This window comes from Dromaius novaehollandiae, chromosome Z, assembly GCF_036370855.1.
Source record: "Dromaius novaehollandiae isolate bDroNov1 chromosome Z, bDroNov1.hap1, whole genome shotgun sequence".
Taxonomy (NCBI): domain Eukaryota; kingdom Metazoa; phylum Chordata; class Aves; order Casuariiformes; family Dromaiidae; genus Dromaius; species Dromaius novaehollandiae.
This window is the reverse complement of record NC_088132.1, coordinates 38,018,118-38,030,059: the sequence shown is the minus strand read 5'-3', so window position 1 is coordinate 38,030,059 and position 11,942 is coordinate 38,018,118. Positions and strand designations below refer to the sequence as shown.

The 11,942-nt window shown below is 40.2% G+C and overlaps 1 long non-coding RNA gene across 1 annotated transcript; it reads left to right on the top strand.

Annotated features, from left to right (window-relative positions):
- Positions 1-3,462: 3,462 nt before the first annotated feature.
- Positions 3,463-11,431, top strand: LOC135325033 (uncharacterized). The gene is made up of 3 exons (XR_010386250.1): positions 3,463-3,764; positions 8,903-9,125; positions 11,189-11,431. It is a non-coding gene; the product is annotated as an uncharacterized LOC135325033 (long non-coding RNA).
- The last annotated feature ends 511 nt before the right edge of the window (positions 11,432-11,942 follow it).

The following is an 11,942-nucleotide window of genomic DNA, read 5'->3' as shown; positions in this document are numbered from 1 at the left end:
CCTACCTTGGTTCTAGAGCTGCTTTTTTGTTCCCATTCAACTCCACCCTCTCTTTAAAGGGTTGGCAACCTATACTTCAGGGGTTGTAGTAGCAATTCTGTAAAATTTGCCTTTCAAAGAGATTTTTTTTTTTTGAGGACAAAAAGAAAAAAGATATTACCGTATGATTAAGGACCTGTAATCTGTCATTTGTGGTGTACTGCCTTGACTGAAGTTAAATTTAGCAAGACTGCACAACCACATGACAATTACATAGCTTTAAAAAAAATGTGTGAAATGCTAGGTTTTATTTCAAAGGCAAATGATTCATTTTAAGTAGACACTTTGCCTAATCTCTCACACACTTTTTTAAAAAAGCGCAACATCCCCACCTCTGATTTTTTTTTCCTTCCGTGTTTCTGGGATGCACCATTTGCCTTGGGCCAAAAAAGCAGTAAAGCACTCTTGACTTTTATGCCCTTTACCTTACCCACAGGAGCTGCTTTGTCACGTCACCAGCATGGTACAGATCATTTGTACCGGAGAGGAAGGAACCGAGAAACCAATGAATTGTAGCTGCTTTTAAAAAGGAGCTGAAAATCAATAATAAATTATCGTTTGCTTTAGCAGTTTGGGTTCCTCATGTGTCCCCTCTGACATGTAGATGTATCTATAAATTAATTTAGTCTGAGGCCATAAAGAACCTAACTTTCTCTAGACTGACTAGCAAACGTGCATTAGCGATATAAAAATAACGCACCTTGGCAGGATAACTTTCTAGGAGCTGCCGAATGCTGCAAGTTATTTTTATAGTTTAATGAGGTATAGGCCCATACTTCCAGAGGGAGACACAGTGAGCTGAGCACTCTATAATTTACTGCTGTAAAATGATCAGGACTCATGTTGTCTATAAAACATGAAAAACATTCTTCATTCCTTACCAATTAGATCATAGTTACAACTCTTGGTTCCTTTGAGCTTAAAAGAAAATTCTAACTGCTAGACATAAATGAATGCTGCGGTTAAATTAAACCCTTCAACAGCCCAAACAGGCTTGAAAGAAATGCCTTCTGGATGTTATTAACGTGCATATTTAAGTGCTATTTTTAAAATTTAACTGCAAGCCATAGCAAGCACAAATGTTTATAATAGCTATTTCGAAATCGAAGCATTACTTTGAAAAGCATTTTCATTGCTGGTAATTTCTTTCCAATAATTTTATTTCAGCTTTTACTCTTGTTGATTTATTTATTTTATTTTATTTCTGAGTGCGATGACAGGAAGCTTGCACCGAAGACACCGTATTTTTCCGACTTGAAATGATGCTTCCTTAAAATGTGTCACATACTAACTCAGGGCTCAATTCTGCAAACATGTCTGTGATTTACCAAGTGAGCAATCCCATTGATTTCAGTGGGACTGTCACAGTAGGGAAGGGAGATGCACGTGTTTGCAGGGTCAGGGCTTCAGTCTCGTGTAAATGGCACAGTGCAAGGTCTCATAATCTGTCTGGAGAGTGTGTTAAAGTACTGGAGAAAGCTCGAGGGTTTCGGGAAATTTCGTACTAATGACAAGTTTTGAAGCCAATCTTTTTTGTGTTGCATATGAAATCAGAGCTGAGACATCAGATGTAATCGATAACCACAACTAAAATGTGTGCACCCAGTATTTTACCCAGCTATGCTGATAAGCAATAAATGATTGCAGGTTTTGGCCGGTGGGCCGCGCGGAGCCCAGGGACTCGTGATGCCGGTTTGCTGCCTCATCCTCGGCGAAGGGCTGCTGATGGGGCAGTGTGTGCTGTCCTGCCCTCTGACCTCCTCCTGGTGTCTGGCTGAGCACGCAGAGCCTGAGCTGCTGCCCTGCTGCGTTTGCCTGGGAAGGAGGAGAGGAGCAGGAGGGGACGCTGAAGTCCACCCTGCAGCACAGTGTGCGTGGGGCAGCCTGTGGCAGCAGGAGGCAAAGAGAAGAAGAGATAGCGAAGGGTTTAGGTTTGCTGTCGCAGGTTGCTGGCGTGGTTAATCTGCTTTGCTTCAGTACTGCACAGTTTCAATTCTTTTGCAATTTGGTCACACGGACAAGCCACAAACACTTCTTGTTCCTTACAGGAAATGTTGATTGCTAGACACAAATGAATTCAGTGATGGCTGAGAGGTGACCTTGCAAGACTTCTAAATATCAAAGTGTGTCATTCTGATAAGCCTGACAAAAGTGTTATTTAAAAATCCATGGAAACTGGCTTTCACATTCAACTTGGGGGCTTTGGTCATAAACAAAATACTGGACTGTGAAGGCATTTCAAAGATGTATCTAGTTCTTTTGATCTCTGCAGCTAATTCCTTTCCTCAACTCAGTCCTTAGAAAGGCCATTAAAGGTGCAGCTAAGCTAAATGTTCAGTAGGAGCGCTGTGATGTTTACTGCTTGGATGTTCCCTATAGACTACTGCTTCCTATGAACTGGGAGTCCATGCTGAAAGGTATGCGAATCCCCTCCTCTGTCTTTAAAAATTAAAAATGTGTTTATCCACGCTTATGTCTGTATCTGCATGTGATGGTGGCAAGCAAGAGAAAGTGTCCTATATGGGCACGGAAGTATTCAAAACCAGGCATCAAATTCACAGTAAGAACTAAAGTGTCCAGTTTTTGCAGCAAGTTTGGAAATACATTTGTGCTGTGCACTGTGGTCAGGATCCTCTCCAATGTTTCATTTTTGGGAGCAGCATTTAAAGCATAGCTTGCTTAATTTATTATCTTGTTTAGCAATAGAATATTTGTGAAACTACAAATGGCCTATCTCATTGTTAATATCGAACACTTTTCCTGCCTTTTAAAATTTCACTGAAAATTCCCGGGGAATGGATTGTTGTATGTAGATATACAATGATATAAGAAAGTCCATGGTATTTTGAAGTTTCTGCTTAGCTTCGGAATTACTGAGCAGACTAACAAACAAAAAAAAGATGAATTTCTTTAAAGTACTTGACACCTCTTGTTGTTTAAATCTTAATCAGGACTTTCCGGTTTTCTAGAGGATCAGTTCAACAATATCTTCCTAAATTTTCCAGTCTTTTTCCAATACTTTATTGATTTCTTTTTTTTCATTTTTTTTACACTATACGTGATGTATAGGCCTTTATTTAGCAATTTTCTTGACAATGTAAAAATGAGGGGACCCCTTTCATTAGCATTTATAGGTTGCTGTTTTTTATAAGAAATGAACAGAAGAATAAGAATGTCATTAAATTGGAATAACTGGTTTGGAATAACTAATGAATGATACTGTTACTTTTATGTGAGAGTTTCAAAGTGCTTTTAAGTGTAAGTTAATTGAGCCTACTGACACTCTTTGGGGTGAAGAGTTAATTAATCTTATCCCCTTCATCACAGGCCCCGGCTGTGAACAGTCCTGGGCCTCTCCTGGATAATAAAACCCAGCAATAAACAACAGTGTATTTTGTGAATAGATGGGGACTGATGCTTTCTTTGAAGATGTGACCTGCTGACCTTATTAAAAATACAGTGCATGGACTTTCCTACGAGCAGGTGAGAGAGAGTCATCTGAAGACAGCTTAAGATAGTCATCTAAGTTAAGTTTACACTCACTGCCGGTCTCCTGTGGGGCTCTGACCACAAGCTGTGGTGAATTTTGCTGTTGGGACTGAAGAAGTCGTGTCTGCCCTGGCCTGCAGGGCTCGTCGCCCCGGGAGGAGCAGTGAGGAGAGCAGGACCCCGTGCTCATGCCGTGGCCGCTCCGCTCCAGGCAGCAGCCTGACCTGCCGAGGAAGGTATGTTTTTGCTGATGTGTTAATCTAAGAGCAGGAGTGGCTGAGGCAGTGCACAGCTTCCCTTCTGCAGTAAAGGAGCTCTGCTGTAAGGGCAATAACTGCCAGTGTTTCCAAGAGCTTCCATCTCCCGTCTTTCCTCTTCCTACGTGCAAGCACTGGACGTATGGAGAGGAAGGAGGAGAGGAAGGAGGAGAAGAGGTGGAAACTGCCATACAGGCATTAGCACAGTGAATGTAAATTAAATTCCTATCTCTGCCAAGACCAGTATAATGAAGGAGAATAGAAGGTCTTGATTAAGAAAAGAATCATGGGCTCAAATAAGAAAACATATAAAGTATCCTGTCTTCCACTTATTTTATTTTCAGTAATGCTAAGGTATAGGAACTAGAGTGTGATAATCTGCAAAGAAATAATATAACATGGCTTGAACTGCATGCCAGCTGTGTGAAACATTAGCTTTAACTTAGCTCTATATAAGGGAAAAATATAATGCCCCAGCTCTTGGAACTGAGGAGGGGAAAAAAGACCAGTAACTGGTAAAAGGCAGAGGAGGTTCATGATGTTAGGGCAGATGGCAACTGAACTGATTGGGGCAGGGGCAATCGGGACTCGAAGCCTGTTAAAGATTTGACTTATGTGGAAGTGGTAGGTGGAATGTGAAGGAGTCTTGCCCACTCTCTTGCCCTGCAGAAAGGAGTCACACTTCTTGAAAAAGTCTACAGTAAAAACAAGTTTTCATTCACTTTGGCCACAGGAATAGTATCTTCTTTGATCTTCCACTCACTCAAGCAGCTTCCCACTGTCCTACTTCAAAGCCAAGTTTTAGAAGTGAAGGATATTTTAATAAAGCATCCTCAAAAACACTGTGTCTATTGGCTGTGATGGGGGGGTTAAACAAATCACGAGGTCATTCAGTGCCACAGCCATCGAGGAGGTTATGTAAGAGTGAGTGAAAATGGAGCAATCTGAGGAGTAACTCTTGTAAATGTCTGTAGTTAGTCCTACGTACTTTATCACTGCTTGCTTTGCTCTTACTCTCTCCTTGCTTTAGAAGGGCAACTTTGATTCACTCTCCCTTCCCCAGTTTGCAAATGTGGTGGGTGTTCCCCCCCCCCCCCCCGATATCCTAATTGAGAATAAAGGTATGGTCAGACAAGGGGAAAAAATAATGACAATGAGATAATTCAAACACTGGATGAAGCAACTAATTGATTAGTCTCCTTTTAAAGGCCACTGCGGGCACACAGTAATGAAGTACAGTGCGGAGAGAATTTTGAAAGCAATGGAAAGAAAGGGTATGCGTGTTTCAGAACTCAGCAAGCTCAAATTAAACACGCTACTCTTTTCTACTGACTGAGACTGTAACTGAGCTGCACAGTTAGATCAGAGAGCTCAAGATATGAGGATTTTTGCATGCCATATAAATAGGGTTTCTTCTATTTTGAGAAGGCTCTGTGGATTTGGAGCAAGATTCAGCTCTTTTATTCTTAGCTAAGTGCCAAATCCTAATTGTGGGTGAAAGAGCACTGAACCTGCCACATGTGTATTCATAAGGAGAGAGCTCTGCATGGGGGATTCACAGTTTGCTGTGCATCCTGAAACAGTGCTCCAGGTTCTCTGACATGGTCTAAAAAAGGAAGGGCAGGTCTATATCCAAAGTGTAAGTGGATATCTGGCCTCACTTGTCAAAACTCTGCATGCTTAAAGCACACCATCCTCTATTGGCAATATAGTCTGACTTAAGTTCTGCATAGCTGTTAAAGCTGCAAAACTCTTGCAGTGGGGCTCCACATGCACTGAGGTGAATTTGGTTCCTCTTTTTTCCTCCTTTCAAAGATCATTGTCTTTTTTTGAGGGAGGAGGAGCTAGAGTTTGACCAGAAAATGACTGGAAGAAATGATCTGCTATGAAGTTTCCAAGAGATTGCCCCTTCTCTTTCAGCTCACTTAGAGCTCAGTTTTACTTTTCCTTTCTTGCTCTGCTCCTAATCTTACTCTTCTTCCCTGTTCTTTTCTGCTTGGTTCCTAATCTGTCTTTTTTATTTATTCTTCTTCTATTGTTGACACACTTTCTTATGCCTCCCCATTCCCTGAAGCATTTTCTACATCCTTCCTTTATCTTTCATTCCCAGATGTCTGTCTTAATCTACTCCGTATTTTTTTCATCCACCTATCCTGTCCCTTGTGTTCCCGCTTCCTATCTCAGTAATGATACTTATCTCTTTATGTGAGGTGATTGGAGATGTACAGTTAAAGGAAACACACTATTACTCTGCTTTACACATGCTCTTGCTCTATTCACTCAGCACCTTTTTTCCAGTCTTCTCTCGGTCTTCTCTTCCAAATCATGTGTCACGCATCCTGAAACTCTGCCCTTCATCACTGCTCTCCAGGAGGTTGTGGTGATTATTGTCTATCATCCTATGGGAGCTTTGCTTTCTTCACTTTGCTTTTCGATTTTTCTCTCTATTTCTTCTCCTCTGTCCCACTATTCTTCTCTGCCTCTTATCCTTCTATATTCTCTTCTTTCAGACTTGTGATGAAAAAGTGCCACTGAAAGGTTCGCAAAAGTCAGCTAAAATGAACAGCCCTGTACCCACCCTTATATACATTTAAACTAACTGCACAGACCCACAGAGAGCATAATGAGGTGAAAACCAGCAGGAATCTAGATTTCCTCTAGTTGTCTAGAAGTTCTTTGTTTGCCGGAACTCTGACTTCTGGTGAGCAGGAGGTTTAATCTTTAAGTACAAGTTTATTTGCAATTCATGACTTTCTTTGTGAAATGGACATCTGAAATAGTCGCAGGATGCTTCACAATGGGGCTGGGGTTCAGTAGCTGAAGTTCAGCACGGCCTTGGACCACTGCTGAATCACACTCTTTGGGCAAAGGAGGCTTGGCTTGCTTTCTGTGCTTCTATTTCATTTCTGTGCTGCATCTTCTATACTCTCTGTGAAGCTGGGTGGTGAAGGCCTTGAGGATTTTAATTGAAAAGCGAAGGAGGGGGAGGGAGAGCATTAGGCAAGAAAATATTTTTTAATGCAGAACTTGATGGGTATTTTCTAAGTCTACTATAGATTTTTGTGGGTTTTTTTTTTTTTGCTTGTTTTCCTAATCGTTAACAATGCAGAATGACAAATATTCTGGGAGGGTCAAGGGAGGACATCTTTAATAGTGTGTCATGTATAACATTTTCTAGTACATTACAGCAATTTCATCATAGCTAAGTTGGAACCTTCTATTAATTAGAAAATTGGCCCTCTGTGGAATCACCAAGCAATTGTTTTCCTCTTGTGTAAGCAAAGCAAAATGTGAAAGAGAAGGGAGTCAGAAGCAGGAAAATAGTGTAAGATGAACCAGAGTTGTCTTATATTGAATCATTGGTCTCTGTAATGACCTAGTTCTCATTTGCTGATTTAATATATATAAATCAGGGATACTATATGACACTGGTTTGTTAAAAAAAAAAAAAAAAAAAAATAGTGAGTTTTTTTTTAACCTAATGAATATTTTATTTTGAGTACAGCTCTAGGGCAAATAGTAACTTATTATGGTGTGCTTTTCCCTCCCTACTGCATGGAGGGAGGAAGAAACTCTCCACAAACTGTACAACTTCCATTGCCTTGTGGTAAGCTGGAGAGGAGCAAAGAATTAAGTGTCTCAACTCCATATCTCTGCAACTAAATGGATGTGGCCAGTAGGATTCATTCCTCTCTGTGCAGTGTAGAAACTCGAAAGAAACCACTATCTTCTGGACCAACATAAAATGCTACTCTTTACTATGCATAGATAGCAAACTCGTCTTTCCTGTGTGTAATAACTGTCAGTTAAACTGTTTATTGACTTCTGTCATGAGTTCAAACACATAGTCAAGTTGCTGCATATCAGCTGAACTGCAGTTCAGGCTGTGTGCTTGCTTTTAGCTGTTGGCAAAGTGAGGTAAAAGACATTTTCTTAAACCTAAATAAAAGAGGTTTAAATTACCTCACGTTTGCAGTGGGCTAAAAGCCAACACACAGCTTATTACACTAGCTCAGCTGACAGGGAATTCATCATGCTATTGCAACTCAATCATGTATCTGACCCCTTCCATAATGTCTTACAGTGATAAGACAGCTCATAATGGGGTTTCGTGTAAGCATTATCCAGGATATCCTGGGAAAAACACCTAAAAACTTAAGGTAGCTCATGGTACAAAGGCCAGCTTCATTAATAATTATTCTCCCAAGGTAAGGAATGAATGTATCCCTTATTATAAGGGACTGAACTAGGCTGCACTAGCAGAGCGAAGCTCTGCTTTAGCTTAACTCGCAAAGTCCTGGGCCAGCGTTGTTTTTGGTCATGAAAACTCTGCAGCCTGCAGCCCTTCTTACAGGACTTACAGAGGTGTCCCTAAAGATCCCCTAAAAAGATGTGGTGAAGCTACTGCTCAGCAGTTTCTAGTAGCAAGTCTCTGAAGACTCTAACAACTCTGAGAGATTTTTTACTGTTCCCCAGCACCTGTGGCCAGGTAGACAAATCCATCCTTTACAAAATCACTTAGGCTCCCAGAAGAGATGTAAGCCTAAATATTCTGGCCTAGGCAGAACCAGGAGGGGGGAAAAAAGCAAATGAAAGACAGTGCAATCTAATCATTAAAGCATTTGCTATGGTGCAAGAGAAGGGCAACCACCTTATACCATTACTTATGAAAAGGAAGAGCTGACAAAAGGTGGAGAGCTGAAAACTTTGGAGGTCCTTGCATCTTCCACAGTTCCCCCTAAAAGTGACTGTGAAAAAGCAATTTCCCTCCTGCACCTCGTCAAGCTCAAAAAATAATGTCCATGTTGCAATCAATATTAACCTCAAAGACCACACAATATCCTTTAAAAGAATGTCGCAGGAAACCTAGCTTTAATGGTCACTGCCCTGTGAGATTTTTGGAGGAGATGCCTGAGCTAATTTATGAACCTGTCATTCATTGTGTTTATATTGATCCGAGGCAGCACAGAGTTTAACCTGAAGAAATGAGCTAATGTCCAAATGGTGAGGATTTTAGGCACAGATGTGTTCTTTAAGCTTGTGCAGTTACCTGTGAACACAGAGATTTGGTTCTTTTGTCCTCCAGCTTGGCTGTCTTTCTCCTCCTGTTTGTGCAGTTTAGGAGTGATGCTGCATTGGGATTCTAGTCAACATCCACCATAATCAATGGCTCTAATCAATATTGCTCTGTTGGCATCACACATGGAAGAGAGCACAGTGCCTGGTCAGCACAATGCAAGGACGGGACGAAAATGAGAAAGAGAGAGACAGAGAGGCAGAAAGGAGACCGGAGACAAATTAAAAAGTCAAGCTGAAATAAGTGGAAAAGGCAATCTTCAGGTATTTGTTACAAATCAACAGGAATGTGGTTAGACTGTGCACTTAACTGCATGTCTTCTGTCTGTGAGCACTTCATCATTCTTGTTTTATTGGCATCACTGTTTGCAATAGCACGTGCTTGAATTTGGTGCACTCAGGTATTCACTGGAAGTATTGTTTGGGGCAAACCCTGTGCTGCAGAGGGTAGTTTGCGAAGATGACTACTCAGAAAAAAGAACATTTGAAATTTGATATAGTATTCTGTATTGGATGTTGATTTGTAACCTCCAAGCAGTTTTCAGGCTAGCCTAACAGTGAAAACAATCTGAAGTTTCAAATAACTAAATTGACTTGAAAATAGTGTATTTTACTGAAGAAAATGTCACTAGAAAAAGTATAGATCAGTAACTGGGCTGATTATAGAAGATTACATCGAGAAAGAGCAACTGAGCAGAGACTTATGAAAAAAAAATATATGAGAAACCTGGAAGTAAAAAATGTTTGTCAAACGTTTGTCTTTTATATTGATATAATAAAGCAATACTTGAGGTACAGGTATCCTTTATACCACTGGAAGAATACAGGTGGCCTTCCAGGCCATGTTTGAGTGAGCAAAAATACTTCCTCTCTGATCTGCTGCTCAGTTCTTAATATTTTTATCCCAGGTCTTCTGTCAGCCATCTGCTAGTCAGTGAAGACAAGTATAAAAACTCCATTTGACAAAAAGCTTCATGTAAACTGTGTTTTTTATTAATCCTTCTGAGATCACAAGTGGCATATTAATACCATGTTCCTATTGTTAGCTACAGCATTTTTGATTTAGACAATATTAACATTTCTTGATCAAATTCTACATTTGTTCCGTCCTTTTTAAGAAGAGAAACGGAATTATTTTTATTGCAGTAATTGGTGATTGATTTTGCCAACTGTAGTTTACTGCAATTATTTTAGCTCAGTAGCAAATGGGTAAAAGCCTCTGTATTGATGCTATACCACGTAGATGATGCTTCTTTAAAGAGATACATTGTCTTGCTCTTGTATGTGAGGGGATGATTCAAAATTATTTTATTGTATATCAAAGGCTTTACTCTGTCTGTAGATCTTTATCAAATACTTTTGTGAGACACTTTTAGAATGTTCTGACTTAAGGTAATAAGATGGTTCTCTTTGAAGAAAATCTAAACCCATAAATGAAAGAGTATGTGCTTTTGAAATGCTTTAAGAAGAGTTTTTGTACTGATACAGGGGACTGTTCATGCAGAATATCATCCACTTATAAGCAATTATCATTTAACAGTTTAAACAACAGCATTTACAGAAGAAAACATTTGAAAGAAATAGCTATCTATTTTAGAGTTATGTGGCTACAAAAGTCTGACATGGTGCGAGTGTCACTTCTCGGAGTTGGAGATCACGCCTGCAGTAGTCATAGTATGTTTTTTGGATGAAAGATATCTCACTTAGGAAAAATTAAGTTTATCACAACATGCACTTTCATCAGTGAAACAATAATGAATAGAGATCTAATACCTTGTTTTTCAGCTGTTGGCTATGAGATTAAAAGAAAGGATGGCGCTAGTAGTGACAACTACAATTTTCTTTCTTCCCACTAATTTCACGTTAGCGTCTAAATAGTTTGGATTTGTCTTGTTCCTCAGCAAACCATATACAGGGATAAAAATAATAGATTGTGAAGATGATGTGTGGTCCAGTAGTCTGTGCATGAGACTGAGACCAGGAGCTTAGTATGTAGCTATGTTGAATCGATGAGCATCTTTTTCAGAAGATTTATTTCTTCTTCCCACTTGCAGTCTCAGTGGCCTCATGAAAGCTGAATGGGGTAGAGCAGGGTCATTGATATCTGCTTACCATTTGCATTTAATGGACATGTTTCAAATTTTGTTGAACCCACAGCTTATATTTTTTCGTAGATGCTTAGTTCCTGTTCAGGATGGATCTGCTTTAGCAATCTGGTTTGGAGTAACAGCATGATTTTGAAGCAGTTTTTCTGACTGTCTCCATTTGCCGTATGTTCAGTTGGGTCTGTAAGTGATTTTGAGATGCCCAAATATTATTCCTTTCAGGAGAAACTGAAAAGGTAACCCTACTTCAACTGTGCTTTCCTATGTGTTGGGGACAGAAGGTTTCAAATCCATGTGTGGGACACTGAAATCCTCCAGCAGTACCTGTCACATGTTCACTGCTAAACGACTCTCAAAACCTCAAGAGCTCCTGTGAAATGTGAGTGGTTTGTGTACTGCCTAGAAGGTCACATACTATGTGTGCTTTCCCTATTCGCCATTGAGTGCCAGCCCTCGGATGACTTTCTGCCAACTGATATATTTATTTGCAACTGCTTCCTCAGATGCCTACTTTTCTGATATAAAACTATTTCTGTGCTGTCTGCTCTACCCTACCGTCTCCTGCCATCCTTCCTTCCTGCATTTTTCTCTTTTATTTGCCTTCTTTCTTATTCCTGCCCAATTTCTTCTTAAAATGGATTCTGCCGTTTTGTTAGCCACTGCTTCCACACAGCAGAAAATTCACAGAGGAGAGGGCTCAGGGGAGAATCTTATTGCTGTCTTCAACTATCTCATGGCAGTTTATAGAAAAGACAGAGCCAGACTATTCTCAGAGGTGTACAAAGATAGGACTGGAAGCAACAGTCATATGTTACAGCAAGGGAAATTCCAGTTAGATATTACAAAAAAATACCATGAGGGTATTCAAACACTGGCACAGGTTGCCCAGAGATGCGGTGTCTCCATCCTTAAAGGTATTCAAAATTTGACTGGACAAAAGCCTGAGCAACCTGATTTCAGGTGGCTCTGCTTTGGT